The 17540-nt window shown below is 44.5% G+C and overlaps 1 protein-coding gene across 3 annotated transcripts in view; it reads right to left on the reverse strand.

Moving 5' to 3' along the window:
• The window catches only part of LOC116991359 (CMP-N-acetylneuraminate-beta-galactosamide-alpha-2,3-sialyltransferase 4-like), a 161456-nt gene that overhangs the window by 101577 nt on the left and 42339 nt on the right, over nucleotides 1-17540 (reverse strand). For all 3 annotated transcript variants that reach the window (XR_004416769.1, XM_033049938.1, XM_033049939.1), the window contains exon 2: nucleotides 10390-10533. The gene's annotated coding sequence lies outside the window, so the exon portion shown is untranslated. The remainder of the gene's footprint in view (nucleotides 1-10389; nucleotides 10534-17540) is intronic.

Here is a 17540-nt window from a genome sequence, read left to right on the forward strand (position 1 = left end):
TCAGCTGTGGAGGTCTTCCTTGGCCTGCCAGTCCCTTTGCGATTAGTAAGCTCACCAGTGCTCACTCTCTTCTTAATGATGTTCCAAACAGTTGATTTTGGTAAGCATATGGTTTGGATGATGTCACTAACAGGTTTATTCTTGTTTCTCAGTTTCATAATGGCTTCTTTGACTTTCATTGGCAGAACCTTGGTCCTCATGTTGATAAACAGCAATAAAAGTTCCCAAATGTGATAGAAAATTGGAGGAAAGACTAGGTGCTGAGAGCTCTCTTATACCTGCATTAAGGAGGCATTTAAACACACTTGAGCAATTACAAACGCCTGTGAAGCCGGGTGTCCCAAACATTATGGTGCCCTGAAATGGGGGGGGGACTATGAATAAGCACAGCTGTAATTTCTACATGGTGAAACCAAAATGTATAAAAATTGCCTTTATTAATATCTGACAATGTATACTTTAACCACATGTGATTTTTTCTATTATAAATCTCAACTTGTGGAGTACAGAGACAAATAAATGAATGATGGGTCTTTGTCCCAAACATTATGGAGGGCATTGTATACACACACACACACATATACATACACACACATATTATATATATGTATATATACGTGTGTGTGTGTGTGTATACATACATATATATGTGAGTATGTGTATATCTACATACACTAAACTTTGTTCCAGTACACTGTATATATTTATATAGACACACACACACACGCCCACATATGTACACAAAACAAACAAAATTAGTGCAACAATAACAATAGTCTAATTGAATTAGAAAATTCAATGTTCATACCACAGGGTTCAGACTTTAGAGATACAGCACAGAAACAGTCCCTTCAGCCCACCGAGTCCACGCCGACCAGCGATCAACCCGTACACTATAGGGCCTGTCCCACGAGCATGTGACTCCATGCGGCAAGCGCGACCTAACGTGGTCGCTTGAGCCGTACGGCCTCGCGGGGCCGGTCTCACTTCGACCGCCGGAGCCGTATGGTGTTGTGCGGAGCTGGTCCCGACATCGGCTGGGCTCCGAAAAACTGACCGTGTTCAAAAATTCCGCGCGGCGACGGCCTGCCGGCCCGCAGCCGCCTCGACGCCGTACGTCATGCGCGAACTTCCCGCGGTCTCCGCTCGAACTTCATGTTATTCACTCGACCTCCGCACGGCCCCCGCTTCTGGTTTGCTCGCGCTTGCCGCATGCAGTCGCATGCTCGTAGCACAGGCCCTTTAGGTCGTGCTTGCCGCATGCAGTCGCATGCTAGTGGGACAGGCCCTTAACACTATCCTACATTCTTGGGACAAATTACTATTTTGCCGAAGCCAAATACCCTACAAACCTGCATATCTTTGGAAACCAGAGCAACCGGACAAAACCCACATGATGTGTATGAAGGAACTGCAGATGCCGGTTTAAATCGAAGATAGACACAAAATGACCTCCAGCCTGAATGACCCGGGAGCTCGGGAGACTGTGGAGCTGCGGACTACTCACCATCGTGGGGCTGGCCGGCCTCGGAACGTGGGGAGCGGTGGTGACTCGCTGCTGTGACTCGACTCCTGGGGCCCGGAGGCTCCAGCAAGGCAGCCGCAGGTCCGGTGGACTGTCGGGACATCGGGAGCTCACGGGTCCGGGTGGAGAGAGAGACCGCTTCCCGGAGCTCCCGCAACGCGACTTCTCCAGCCCGTGTCGCGGGGTTGGAACGACCCGGAGCGGGGTCATACATCGCCCAGCGCGGCTTCATGGCCGTGGGATATTCCAGCGCCCGCCGGGGGCTCCAACTTCGAGACTTCTAGACCAGGAGCGGGGCCGTAAATCGCCCGGAACGGCCTAAAATGGCCGTGGGACTTATCATCGCCCGCCTGGGGCTTCGACATCGGGAGAGACATGGAGAACAGGGGAGAGAAAAGACTTTTGCCTTCCATCACAGTGGGTCCACTGTGATGGATGTTTGTGTGAACTAAATTGTGTGTATGTCTAGAAATTGTCTGTTTGTATGGCTGTGGAAACGAAATTTCGTTTGAGCCTCACTGAGGCTCAAATGACAATAAAATTGTATTGTATTGTATTGTATTTTAAATGCTGGAGTAACTCAGCGGGGCGGGCACCATCCCTGGAGAGAAGGAATGGGTGACGTTTCGGGTCGAGACACTTCTTCAGACTGAGAGGCAGGGGAGAGGGAGACACAGAGATAAGGGAGGGCAAGGTTTGCAAACGAGACACCAAAGGGGATGGGAATCAAGGAAAATGTAGAATAGATCATTGTTAACTAGGGGAAGGTGAAGGAACACAACCAGGAGTTCAAGATGGCCATATGGAACAGGCCACGACAAAATGGTCGGCATGTCCACGCTTGGTTCTATTTTGGATACATTGGGCATGCAAGCAAAGAATCTTACTGTGCCTAGTCATGTGACAAGAAAGTCTTCCATTCGACCTCGAAGCTGCTTTGAGAAGAGCGGATAGAACAGAGGAGCTGGGAGGAGGAGGGGTTGCATCTCTGCCTCACATGCTGGGGCTGTTTATGTCCCTGGGCCATGATGAGGGGGTGTAGGGACAGGTTTAGAGAAGCATGAAAACAGGCCCTTTGGTCCACTGAGTCGAGGTGGGAGGTCAGGTCTCACAAATATGATTGAATTTTTTGAAGACGTGAGAAAAAAGGTCGATGAGGGCAGAGCTGTAAATGTTGCGTACATGGATTTCAGTGAGGCATTCAGCAAGGTTCCGCATGGTAGGCTGCTCTTTAAGGTTAGATCACATGGGATTCAAGGAGAGATAGCTGAATGGACAGCAAATTGGCTCCATGGAAGGAAACATGGTGGAATTTTCTTCTTGGACTGGAGGCCTGTGACTCGTGGTGTGCCTCAGGGTTCGGTGCTGGGCCAGTTACTTTTTGTCATCCACATCAATGATTTGAATGAGAACATACAGGGCAGTTTGCTGAGTGGTTTTGCAGATAGTGAGGATGGTTGTGAAAGATTGCAGCAGGATCTGGATCGATTGGCCAGGTGGGTGGAGGAATGGTTGATGGAATTTAATACAGAGAGGTGTGAGGTGTTGCATTTTGGGACGCCGAACCAGGGCAGGACCTACACAGTAAATGGTAGACGTCTGGGTAGTGTTGTAGAGCAGAGGGATCTAGGAGTACAGGTGCATGGTTCCTTGAAGGTCGAGTCGCAGGTAGATAAGTTGGTCAAAAAGGCTTTTGGCACTTTGGCCTTGATCAATCAGAGTATTGAGTATAGAAGTTGGGAGGTCATGTTGCAGTTGTATAAGACGTTGGTGAGATTGCATTTGGAATATTGTGTTCAGTTCTGGGCACCATATTATAGGAAAGATATTGTCATGCTTGAAAGGGTTCAGAAAAGATTTACGAGGATGTTGCCAGGACTAGAGGGTGTGAGCTATAGGGAGAGATTGAGTAGGCTGGGTCTCTATTCCATGGTGTGCAGGAGGATGAGGGGTGATCTTATAAAGGTGTACAGAATCATGAGAGGAATAGATCTGGTAGATGCAGAGAGTCTCTTGCCCAGAGTAGGGGAATCGAGGACCAGAGGATATAGGTTCAAGGTGAAGGGGAAAAGATTTAATAGGAATCCGAGGGGTAACTTTTTGTTGGTTGTATGGGTGTATTTTCTTCTTGGACTGGAGGCCTGTGACTCGTGGTGTGCCTCAGGGTTTGGTGCCAGAAGAGGTAGTTCAGGCTGGGACTATCCCAACGTTTGAGAAACAGTTAGACAGGTACATGGACAGGACAGGTTTGGAGGGATATGGACCAAGCGCATGTAAGTGGGACTAGTGCAGCTGGGACATTGTTGGCCATTGTGGGCAAGTTGGACCGAAGGGCCTGTTGCCATGCTGTATCTCTCTCTGGCTCTATGCCTATGAGTCTAGACTGATCATCGGGCCTACGTTCACACTAGTTCTATGTTCTCCCACTTACTCAGCCACGCCCCACAATTTTCATTTTACAAAGGGCCATTAACCTACAAGCATGCGTGTCTTTGGCGTGTGCGAGGAAACTGGAACACCCAAAGGAAACCCAAGCGGTCACAGGGAGAACATGCAAAGGACACGCAGACACCGCCAGAGGTCAGGATCAAGCCAGCATCTCTGCTGCTGTGAGGCAGAAGCTCTACCAGCAGTGTCAATGTGTCACCCACTACTTGTACAAGCTAGGCCCTTCAGCCCACAATCACCCTTACGCTATCTTGGGTCAATCTACAGAAGCCAATTACCAGAAAAACCAGCATGTCTATGGAGTGTGGGAGGAAACCAGGGTACCCAGAGGAAACTCACGAGGTCATAGGGAGAACGTACAAATGCTGTACAGACGGTACTCGTTGTCAAGGGCTCCTAACACAAAACATCAACTGCCCACTCCCTCCAGAGATGCTGCCTGACCCGCTGAGTTACTCCAACACTGTGTTTTGCTCAAGATTTCAGAGTCTGCAGTTCCTGTGTCTCCATTTTAATTGCTTATTCTTAACATTGCGATAAATAAACTCTAGTTTCCTTGTGACATTGATAGTTACAATATTAAAGTAATAGAACCTTGCAAAGATGTCAGAAATAGTAGCAGGCCTGAGAATCGAGTGAATTTAGAAACTCAGCTCGAGGAGGACCAAGAAACTGACAAAAGATAAAAAATAAGAGTTTGACTGGCAAGAAACATAAACAGAGACTATTAGAGACTTTACTGGTAAATAAAAAGGAAAGTGAGTTAAGACAAATGCAGGCCACTTACAGCGTTACAGGAAAATTAATATTAAGAAATATGAGGTTGGCGCCATGGCGCAGCGGTAGAGTTGCCACCTTACAGCGCCAGTGAGCCAGGTTCGATCCTAACTATGGGTGCTGTCTGTTCGGAGTTTGTACGTTCTCACCGTGGCCTGCGCGGGTTTTCTCCGGGATCTCTGGTTTTCTCCCACACTCCAAAGACGCACAGGTTTGTAGGTTGATTAGCTTGGTATAAATTTAAATTGTCTCTAGTGTGTGTAGGATGGTGTAAGTGAGCATGGATCGCTGGTCGGCGCCGACTCAGTGGGCCGTAGGGCCTGTTACCGCATGTATCTCTAAACTAAACTAAATAAGGAAATGGCTGAGCTAATAAATAATTATTTGGCCCACTTAACTGTCTGAATACACTAGGGAATTAAAGGGCTAGCCAAAATGAGTTGAAGGAAATTAGTCAGCAGTCAAAACAGTCTGCCCCTCCCAACCACCCATCGCCTCAACCTACACTAGAGTCAGAAAGCCCGTCCCACTTGGGCGATTCCTTCAGTGACAACAGGCGACTAGGCTGTCGCCACATGGTCGCGGGGTGACGCCTGTATGGTCGTGAGTAGTCTCCTCAAGTCGCGTCTTTGTCCCTAATATTATGGAGGTCACTGTAGGTTTAAGGTGAGGGGGAAAGACCTATTTATTTATTTTTTATTTTTGTTGGAAGCAATTGTACAAAAAAAAGATCGACATAGCAGTTATACAATTTTCATACGTCTTCAGTTTTAACATTTTATAAACTATTAACTAAATAGGAAAGGAAAAAAAGGGAAAAAAGGAAAGAAGAAAAGAGGAAAAAAAGCAAGGAAAAAAAAAGTGAAAAAGAAGCGGATATATCCCGCTACCGTTCCGTACGCCCGCTCACCCAGCCCTACCATTGGTTTTGAATTTGTGTTCAACCATTATGTTGTTGAAGAAATTCAAAAAAAGGAGACCATATTTTTGAAAATTGATCTGGTTTGTCAGTCAAGACAAGCCTTATTTTTTTAAGATGTAGTGTCTCGGTCATTTCTGTGATCCACATCTTCACTGTGGGGACTGTTATCTTTTTCCGGAATTTAAGTATAAGTTTTTTCGCAGTTATTAAACCCTAGTCAAAGAAGCGTATTTGAAATATCGTTTCAGATTAGCGCAGCCTTCCGACATTCCTAATATTATTAGTTTTTGATCTGGCTCCATGGAGTTTTATGTGTTTTAGAAATAATATTGAATATTTCCATCCAGAAGTTTTGTATTTTTATACCGGATACAAAAGTGTGAGTTAGGGTGGCTTCTTGAAAGTGACGTTTATCACAAAGAGGAGAAGCAGTTGGGAAGATCTTGTTCAATTTGGTCTTTGAGTAGTATAACCTATGCAATATTGTATCAGGCAATGCCTGGCACTTAAAGAACAGTAATGTATGTATTGTAGGCTTTCATCCCATATATCTTTCGAAATGAGTTGACCCAGCTCGTCCTCCCATGCTCGCCTATAAATCTCAGAAGGTGGAGTGTCAATATTTAGAAGGGTATTATAAATGTAAGATATCAACTTGCTTGTATCGGCATGTCTATTCAAACAGTCATCTAATATATCAGGATCCATAAGAGAACAATCTTGTGCATATGTTTTCACAAAATCTCAAAGTTGGAGATATCTAAAAAAATAATTGGCATTCAAGAGGGGAGAAGATTTAATAGGAACTTGAGGTGGTAACATTTTCACACAAATGGTGGTCGGTGTATGGAATGAGCTGCTGGAGGAGGCAATTGAGGCAGGTACTATCGCAAACATTTAGACAGGTACATGGATAGGACAGGTTTAGAGGGGTATGGGTCAAAAGCAGGCAGATGGGACTAGTATAGATGAGACATATTGGTCAGTGTGGGCAAGTTGGGCCAAAGAGTCTACGCTGCATGACTCAATGATTCTGAAAAGACACAAAGTATTGGAGTAACTCAGTGGGTCAGTTTAGGTCGGGACCCTTCTTCAGACTGATTGTAGCGGGGAGAAGAAAGGTGGAGCAAAAAGAAAAAGAAAAAAACAGGCAGAAGATCAGCCATGATCCTATAAATAAGAGAGGGGGGGGGGGGGGAAGAGAAGGGATTCTCACCCCTTAGTCATTAGAAGTTGATTTGAGAGAACTGTGGTTCCTCAGCTTTGTACAAGGTGACACCTGCATTGTGTCAAGAGCAGTTTGAAGTTTACTTATTCAGACATCCTGTGCCATCCAGACTTATAATGGGTCAAGGTTTGCATAATTCCTGCCCATGTTCTCCACAAGGTTTTAATCATCAACTCAAAGGATTTAACTAGCTGCTCACCAGCATGAGAAAGCACAAAGGGAAGTTTGTTTAAGAAGTTCACCTTCAGTTGAAAATCAAAAAAATCCAGTAGGAATCGCATGTTGGCCTTCAGAGCGAGAGGATTTGCGTATAGGAGCAAAGAGATCCTTCTGTAGTTGTACAGGGCCCTGGTGAGGCTATGCCTGGAGAATTGTGCATAGTTTTGATCTCCTAATTTGAGTAAGGACATTCTTGCTATTGAGGAAGGGAGTGCAGCGTTAATTCCTGGGATGGCGAGGCTGACATGTGATGAAAGAATGGATCGACTGGGCTGAAATTCATTGGAATTTAGGATGAGAGGGAACCTCATAGAAACATATACAATTCTTAAGGGATTGGACAGGCTAGAAGCGGAAAAAATGTTCTCGATATTGGGGGAGTCCAGAACCAGGCATCACAGTTTAAGAATAAGGAGGAGGCCATTTAAGACTGAGATGAGGAGAAATTTCTTCACCCAGAGTTGTGAATCTGTCGAATTCTCTGCCACAAAAGGCAGAGGAGGCCAATTCACTGGATGTTTTCAAGAGAGTTAGATACAGCTCTTAGGGCTAACGGAATCAAAGGATATAGGGAGAAAGCAGGAATGGGGTACTGATTTAGGATGATCAGCCATGCTCATATTGAATGGAGGCGTTGGCTCGAAGGACCGAATGGTATTTTCTATGAGACCTGCATTGGTTTTCTCTGGATTCCTCCCACAATCCAAAGATGTGCATGTTTGTAGGCTAATTGGCTTGCTATATTTGTAAATTGTCCCTAGTGTGCGTAGGATAGTGATAGTGTTAATGTGCGGGTATCACTGGTCGGTGGGCCTGTTTCCATGCTGTATCTCTAAACTAAACTAAACTACAGATAAGAGATGGGAGCAGGAATTGACCAGACAGCCCCGCAGACCGGCCCTGCTCTATTCCAGGCAATCTCATCTTCAGCCAAGACACTTTTCCACCTAATCCTGATAACACTCCATTTCCATGGAGTATAAAAGCAGAATGTTTGGCATTCACAGGTCTCCGGAGCAAGGGAAGAGAAGGGCAAAACTGATGAAAAGGTGCTTGGCAACCAATCAGTCATGCCTAATGTAGCCAAACATTAAACCTTTGAATGTCTGACGTTCAAAACAATCGAAAATCTACAAACTAACCAAACTGCAGAAAATTAAGAAAACTCAATTAACTTATAAAGGCAGCACGGTAGTGAAGTGGTAGAGCTGCTGCCTTACAGCGCTTACAGCGCCGGAGACCCGGGTTCGAGCCCAACTACGGGTGCTGTCTGTACGGAGTTTGTACATTCTCCCCGTGACCTGCGTGGTTTGTCTCTGAGATAGTCGGTTTCCTCTAACACACCAAACACGTACAGGATTATAGGTAAATTGGCTTGGTAAATGTGAAAATTGTTCCTGGTGTGTGTAGGAGTGTTAATATGTGGGGATCGCTGGTCAGTGCAGACCCGGTGGGCCGAAGGGCCTGTTTCTGTGCTGTATCTCTAAACTAAATTAAATTAAAAATGCTTTTCCAAATGTAAAAGACTGACAGAGATTGAGATGGAGACTGAGAACTTTGTAGCCTGGTGCCAAGGCAACAACCAATGTCCGCTAGACAAAGGAGATAGTGATGGGCTTCGGGAAGTAAGGTGGTACATATACATCTACAACATTGATGATGCTGACGTGGAGATGTTGAAAGCTTCAAGTTCTAATGAATAAATATCACCAGCAACTTGCCCTGGACCAGCCCAGTGGAAGCAATGAGCAAGAAAGCACATCCACGCCTCGACTTCCTTAGAAAGTTAATCCTCACCAACTTCTCCAGTTGCACCACAGAAAGCATTTTATCAGGATGCATCACAGCTTGGTTTGGGAACAGCTCCATCCAAAACCACAAGAAATTGCAGAGTACTATGGACAGAGCCCAGACCATCACACAAACCAACCTCACTTCCATCGACTCCATCCACACTTCACGCTGCCTCGGCATGGCCACCAGCATAATCAGTGACAAGTTATTCTCTCTCTTCTCCCCTCTCCAATCAGGCAAGATGTACAGAAGTGTGAAAAAGCATACCCCCTGATTCAGGGAAAATATCTTCCTCGCTGTTATCAGGCAACTGAATCATCCCATCACCAACTAGAGAGCAGTCCTGATCTCCCATCTCCCTCATTGGAGACCTTCAGTCTATCTTTTGTCAGACATTATCTTGCACTAAACGTTATACCCTTTATCCTCTATCTATACACTGAGGACAGTGTATAGTCTTTTTGCAGGCTGGATAACATACAACAAAAAGCTTTTCCTTGTAGGAAGGAACTGCAGATGCTGGTTTAAACTGAAGATAGACACAAAATGACAGAGTAACTCAGCGGGTCAGGCAGAGTCTCTGGAGAAAAGGACTCCAGGTGACGTTTCGAGACCCTTCTTCAGACGTCTTCAGCTTTTCACTGTACCTCTGTACACGTGACAATATACTAAAACTAAACTAGTCAGGGGTGAGCGGGGGGTGGACAGTGAGTGGGGGAGTGAGTGTCACTGGAGCAAGAGGGAGGGAGTTAGGAAGGACAAGACAAGAGGAAGAAAGGAGAGAGGGCGCGGGACGATGGGATGTACAGGGAGGATGCACGTGCTGGGGGTGGGAGGGCATGAGTGAGGGACAGGGAGGAAGGGAGGGAAAATGTGATGGATGAGAGGGAGCTCTTGTCGGCAAAAGAGAGGCATAGTGCAAAGGAATGGGTGGGCTGGGAAGCGGCAGGACGGATGGGTGCCTGCACTGGCAAGAGGGTGGGTGCATGCAATGGTGGGAGGACCGGGTGCATGCAATGGTGGGTGGGTGGGTGGGTGGGTGGGAGGGCGAGCGAGTCAGTGTAGGAGACCCGGGTCGAACCTGACTCATTCCTGCCTTCGCCCCATATCCCCTGACTCCGCTATGTTTAAGAGCCATACCTAACTCTCTCGTTAAAAGCATCCACAGATTCACAACTCTCTGGGTGAAAACGTTTTCCTCATCTCCGTTCTAACTCTTTTTACTATAAAAGGTCCATATGTTGCAATTTGTAAGGAATCTTAAATTCCTGCATTCAAAAGAAACGTTCAAACAAGCACGGCTGTCGATAAATGTAGGTACTTGGATAACATGCCTGTGGTCAACTTCATGCTACCGCAGACCAAGGTGAGAATGAGACAGCTTGCGATGCAATTGACCAAGTGCAATCCCGGAGAAGCGTCCACCCTGCCCACATCGCGTGCCCGCCTGCCCGCCCGTCACGTGATACAACGTACCTCAGTGCCACTGATGTGCCGACTGCAGTGGACAGCAGAGCACCCGGGGCAGAAACCAGTGGGATGGAGCGGGCTTACAGCACGGACACACACGCTCTGACCACGTCTCTGTGTCCTGCCACCGTCCTCTGGCAGCATCTACACCTGGTGAAGTGGAACAATACACAGGCTCAGTCACAAAGCGGCAAGCTAAAGTAAACAGTCATCTTCCCGCCCCCCAGAATTCTGCCTGGGTTTTAATCACATGGTATATTGTTCAATAGCTTCGTTGCATCTGTTCTCCATTTATCTTTTCACCATTTTTATTAAATCGCCTCTTCAAATCAATTGGAACACAGGCTGAGATCATTCCTCAGTTTAAACCTCGCAACATTGGTGTCATAAAGCATAGGAGCAGAATTAGGCCATTCGGCCCATCAAGCTAACTTCGCCATTCAATCGTGGCGGATCTACCTTTCCTTCTCAACTCCACTCTCCTGCCTTCCATCTAAAACCCCTGACATCCGACCTAGTCAAGAATTTGTCAATCTCCTCCTTATAAATATCCATTGACGACCTCCACAGCTTTCTGTGGCCATGAATTCTACAGATTCACCACCGTCTGACAAAATAAATTCCTCCCCATCTTTCTAAAGGTACATCCTTTTATTCTGAGGGTAGGGCCTCTGGTCCTAAACTTCCACTAATGGTAACATCCTCTCTATCCAGGCCATTCACTATTCGGTAAGTTTCAATGAGGTTCCCCCTCAGTCAATCGGATTGCTCTGATCTGCACATATTTCGGGCTCATTGAAATCTACTGGATAATGAATGGTCTGGATAAAGTGGATGTGGAAAGGATGTTGCCAGTGATAGGAGAGCCTAGAGCCACAGAATGAAAGGGCGTACCTTTCAGAATAGCGAGGAGGAATTTCTTTAGCTAGAGGGTGGTGAATCTGGGAAATAGATCAGCCATGACTGAATGGCAGAGTAGATTCAATTAGTCAATTCGAATTGGAATGACCTAATTCTGCTCCTATGTCTGGGAAGGATCTGCAGATAGACAAAAATGCTGGAGAAACTCAGTGGGTGCAGCAGCATCTATGGAGCGAAGAAAATGGGCAACGTTTCGGGCCAAAACCCTTCTTCAGACCCTGGGATCTGCAGATGCTGGTTTAAACCCAAGATCGACACAAAAAGCTGAAGTAACTCAGCGGGTCAGACAACAATTCTGGAATAGGTGACATTTCGGAAGGGTCTCAGCCCGAAACGTCACCTATTCCTTTTCTCCAGAAATGCTGTTTGTACTGAGTTACACCAGCTTTTCGAGTTTATCTTCTGCTCCTATGTCTTTTGGTCTAACGCTCTTTAGGTGTGATCAGTGCAGTACATCCAATGGAATCTGACCAAGGCTTCAGATAACAAAGGCTCTGGCCCCTGAGATGAAGCCAACACTGACCACGGAAGGTACCAGTTCACTTTATATTGGTGACATGTGCTCCATCTAAAAATCTTTGATCTGGCATCGTTGCTAATCTTTTGAAATGAAGAATATAGACCAGTCTTCAATCTGATGTGGAAAGTCAGGTCAAGGTTAATCAGGAATATTATTGCATAATATTTGATATCTATGTTGTTTGTTGAAGCCAAGAAATAAAACATAATCACACTGGAAAAAATACTGGTCGTCCTCGGGTAACAAAGGAGTTCCATTTTGTCCATTTTGTCCATAAGTCAAAAAACACACACAAAAAAAATACTCAATACCTTATATATCTGTAGTATTGTAATGGATGAAATCAAAAAGCACACATGATTAAAAAATACAATCACAAAAAGTGGAGTGTGAGATGTCATTAGTTTGTGTAAGAAAAAACTGCAGATGATGGTTTAAATCGAAGGTAGACACAAAATGCTGGAGTAACTCCGCAGGACAGGCAGCATCTCTGGAGTGAAGTGAAGTGAAGAAGGGTCTCCACCCAAAACGTCACCCATTCCTTTTCTCCAGAGAAACTGGCTGTCCCGCCGAGTTACTCCAGCATTTTGTGTCTACCTTCGAGGTAATTAGTTTTGCTGGTCGTGGGAACAAACGTACAAATGCCGGTACGTATGTCGAGAGTTTTGAATTCAATGCTCTGCGAGTTTGTTCGGATGGTGTCCATAAGTCAGTTGCTCATAACCTGGTGACTGACCTGTAAGCTCGCAAATAATCAAGGATAAAACTACTTTACTTTCATTTACTTTACCAATTAATTTTGACATTTAGTTAGTGAATATGCCTGTTAAGGAGTCCTTTCAATATATGTTTCCTCACAAAACAAAACACAGCCAGAATACTCCCACAACTTAAAGCAAGGTTTGGCTTTTCACAATCTCACAACTGCCCACTGCACCTTATAGCCAACGGACACCTTTTAAAATGTAGATAGACATAAATATCTCATAGAATAACTCAGCAGGGTCAGACAGTTTCTCTGGAGAAAAGGAATATGTGACATTTCGGGTCAAAACCCTTCTTCAGACTGAGTCACGGGAAAGGGAAACAAGAGATATAGACGATGATATAGAGAGATGTCAAACCAGATAGACACAGTATAGTCTCTCAGTCTGAAGAAGGGTCTCGACCCGAAACGTCACCTATTCCTTCTCACCAGAGATACTGTCTGTCTCACTGAATTACTCCAGCATTTTGTGTCTATCTATGGTTTAAACCAGCGTCTGCAGTTCCTTCCTACACAATTTAAAGTGATCCTACAGTTAGCCTCAGGGAACAGAGCACCACATTGTGCAAAGCAATCTCCTACACACAATGACATCAATGATAAAGATCAACCATATCGGTGAGGAACCAATATCGATGAAGGCGGCACAGTGGCGCAGCGGGTAGGGCTGCTGCCTCACAGCGTCAGAGACCCGGGTTCGATCCTAACCTCGGATGCTGTCTGTGTGGAGTTTGCACGTTCGCCCTGTGACCGCATGGGTTTCCTCCGAGTTCTCTGGATTCCTCCCACATCCCATAGATGCGCTAGTTTGTAGTTTAATTAGTCTCTGTAAAATCTCCCCGGGTGTGTGGGGAGTGGTTAAGAAAATGGGATAATATAGAACTAGTGGGAGCGGGTGATCGATAGTCGTCCTGGACTCCATGGGCTGAAGGGCCTGTTTTGCTGCAGCATCTCTAAAGTAAACCTTAAACATGGATCGGCGACTCTTCAGGTTGGGACCATCTTCAATGTAGAAAAAGAGCACTGAAGATGCTGGTTAATACACAAAAGGACAGAAAGTGCTGAAGTAATTCAGAAGGCTGGGCTGCATCTCCGGAGAACATGGGTCGGTGATATTTTGGGTCGAGATCCTTCTTCAGACTTCTTCTTCAAGATGCTTCAAGGATCTTATAAAAACTTACAAAACTTACAGGGGTTGGACAGGCTAGATGCAGGAAGATTATTCCCGATGTTGGGGAAGTCCAGAACAAGGGGTCACAGTTTAAAGATAAGGGGAAAATCTTGACCGAGATGAGAAAAACATTTTTCACACAGAGAGTGGTGAATCTCTGGAATTCTCTGCCACAGAAGGTAGTTGAGGCCAGTTCATTGGCTATATTTAAGAGGGAGTTAGATGTGGCCCTTGTGGCTAAAGGGATCAGGGGGTATGGAGAGAAGGCAGGTACGGGATACTGATTTGGATGATCAGCCATGATCATATTGAATGGCGGTGCAAGCTCGAAGGGCCGAATGGCCTACTCCTACACCTATTTTCTATGTTTCTATGTTTCTATGCTTCAAAATCAATGAAGTACAAAGCACAATCACCATTGAAATGTTAGAAGTCCAGCGATTTCAGTGCCATTATGGAGTGGAAGGATGAACTTGGACCCACCGCCTCCTGCTGATCTCTCTGATCAGACCTTATCATTTCAAATTATTTTCGCTCAAGTGCCGTTAAAATTCCTCTGTGAAGCCGTGATTGGCTGTTTCTGCCACCCTCGCTGGTGTCTAATTCCCAAATCAGCATCCTCTGCTTTTATCACATTTCTGCCCAATTTCCTCATGATTCTATTGCACATTGATACAAATCTGATTCCAATAGATGCTTGATGATCTATTAATAATAATAATAATAATAATAATAATAATAATAATAATAATAAACGTTATTACAGACTCAAGGTCCAGACAAGGGGCAACATTACATTAAAAATGCATTGCATATCAAATATCATAAATATATATAAAATCATGGTATATCACATAAAAATATCATAATTTATATTTAACAAAAACCCACAATACTTAAGTTAAAAATCCAGATTAAAAGATGATCAATGTCCTACAACGAGACAACGATACCAGTGTCTCCACAGCTGGGATTCGTAGCGTGTAGTGCTAGCCCTTATGTTTGTCAAGGCCACAATAAGCACATTTTTAGAGTCATTTATCCTGCAAATGAATTTATACATGTGGTGTCTTAGGATAGCTTCTAAAGTACTGACTCCTGCAGCCACAAACATATTACTGGCACTACACCATCTAGGTTGCCTTAGCAGTGTTCTCACGGTATATGCCACCTTTAGTCTCTGCATACTTGTCTTTAAATAGTTCGACCACAGGTGCGCAGTGTAGAGTGGTGTGCAGTATGCTCTAAATAGCGACATCTTCACCACATCTGCACACGCACCAAATTTACGCAAGAGGATATTTGCCTGTACATACAGCATGCGTCGTTGCCTATAAATATCCTCATCATCTGTCATTTGTTCTGTAATAATATGCCCTAGATATTTTATCTTATTACAGACACTAAGATTGTTGTCAGACAATTTAAAAACAGGATATTTTAGGCATTTAACCTCTTTGGTTCTACAGATCATAACAGCACTCTTACTAGCATTATATTTAATGTCATGTTCCACACCATACACAGAACATATAGTAAGGAGCTGCTGGAGACCAGCGCTAGATGGACTAAAGACCACAAGATCATCTGCATACATAATATGGTTCACTAAAATATTACCAATCACGCACCCAGTGTTACAGGCTTTCAATTGTTTAAACAGATCATCAATATATAGATTAAAAAGGACTGGGGACAAAATTCCCCCTTGTCTAACACCATTGCTAACCCCAAATGGGGCTGAGACCCTATTGCCCCATTTTGTTTGCATAGTCTGGTGGGCATACCAGTAGGCCAGAATTCTAACAATGTATTCAGGCACCCCTCTTTGACTCATTTTACCAAACAGCTTTCTGTGATTAACACGGTCAAAGGCTTTGGAAGCATCAATAAAGCACATAAGGATTGAAGAGTTTTTGCCTCTATATTTGTTTACAATCTCCTTTAGGGCCTATAAGCACAAGTCAGTGCCATGTTTAGCTTTAAAGCCAAACTGGTTATCTGTGGAGTTAACAAACTCATTTATTCTATCCAGCAGAACTCTTTCTAAAACTTTTGACAATATGCTGGCTAAAGCTATGGGCCTGTAATTATTTAGGCTGCCTACTTTACCAGCTTTGTCCTTAATGACCGGCACTAACAGGACAGACAACATTGAGTCTGGTAACAAGCCATGAATCATAAAGCCAGTAAAACAAATAGCTAGGAGAGGAGCTATCCTCATACTCGAATACTTAAGATGTTCAGCAGAGATATGATCCAAGCCACTTGCTTTGTTGTTGGACAGCTTGTTCATGGCATGATACACCTCATGTGACATAATCACCATCGAGTCATTACTCTCAATATTGTCCATCCTATACAAGTCACCTTGGACACAGTTGAATAAAGTGCTATAATGTTGTCGCCATAACTCCGCGATATTAGCTGTTCCGGAGTTTCCATCTACAGTACATGGTAGAGATGTTTTGCAACTGCTAAGAGCTCTCACTTCCTTCCAGAAATCTGTAGCATTGTTACTTAGCAGCTTCTTAGCCATGGAATCAGCCCTCATAGCTTGCTCATTTTTACAGATGAAGCGAACAGCATACTTATACCTTGCATTAGTGAGCTTCTTGTGCTCAAACACAGGCCCCTGTCTGGGTCTACCTGCCATAGCCCATGATTTGGTGGCTTCACGGGCTTCAGTATGATACTCAGCTACATACTTATTCCAGCCAGGTCTGATGTTATGTGTCTTATTTTTATGCTTGCAGTAGGGCTTACTGCCTACATATAAGGCGCTTACTATATCATTATACATGGAGCAGATATCTCTCCTATGCTTTAGGTAGATGAATATTGCTTAAGGATTTATCTGTATGGGCATTCTTCTTCTTCTTATCGAGTCCACACACAAGATTAGAAGTTGTTTAGCCAGAGCTGAACACACTTCTCGGCATCTGCACAATGGTGTCTGTCTTGCGCTTCTTGTGCTTCTTGTGCGTGGTGGTGGAAAGATTGGTGGAAACAGGGCCGCGACGTGAACGCTCTTTCCTTGGCCCCTGTATGGGCATAATAGGCTAGGATGTCTTCCTTTGTAAGCGTTGACCAGTCCAGTTTTTCTGTATTAAAGCTATTTCCATCTCTGGATACCACAGGTATGTGTTCAACATTTATTGTCATAGCAACAGGTATATGATCAGTCATTGCTGCCACGTACAGAATGCTCATACACCCCAATGAGGCATGTGCATCAGCTGTGCTAATACAGTGGTCCAGCCATGATGTGGTGTGCCAGGCCTCACTAATATAAGTATAGCTATCTGTAGGTAAAAGCACTTTGCTTGACAATATTAAATTATTATCTTGACAGAACTGAGCCATATGATTGGCAAATAATGAGTTCCTATCTGAGATATCTGCATTCATATCCCCAATGACATATACACTACAATAATTATTGTTTTGAATGAAAGAATAGATGAAAGCAAGTCTATTTAAATATTCATCCTCATTCTGATGGCATTCATAGGGTGTATATACATTCAGGATAACAAATTCCTTGTCGTTGTGAGTAAAGTGTGTGGCAATACACCAGTCAACATCAAGCCGAATCACATTTACTGATGAGTCAAGCTTCTTGTTCCATAGAATAGCCACACCACCTGGTATCCTACCTCTGACTATTCCCATGCCAAGGTCAGTTGTAGACTCCCCAGCCCCATGAAAGTTGTCATTGAGAGAATTGAGTTTGCCCAAGTCTTGCTTCGCTAAAAATGTCTCTTGCATACATAGTA

The sequence above is a fragment of the Amblyraja radiata genome, chromosome 33 (assembly GCF_010909765.2).
Source record: "Amblyraja radiata isolate CabotCenter1 chromosome 33, sAmbRad1.1.pri, whole genome shotgun sequence".
Lineage (NCBI taxonomy): Eukaryota > Metazoa > Chordata > Chondrichthyes > Rajiformes > Rajidae > Amblyraja > Amblyraja radiata.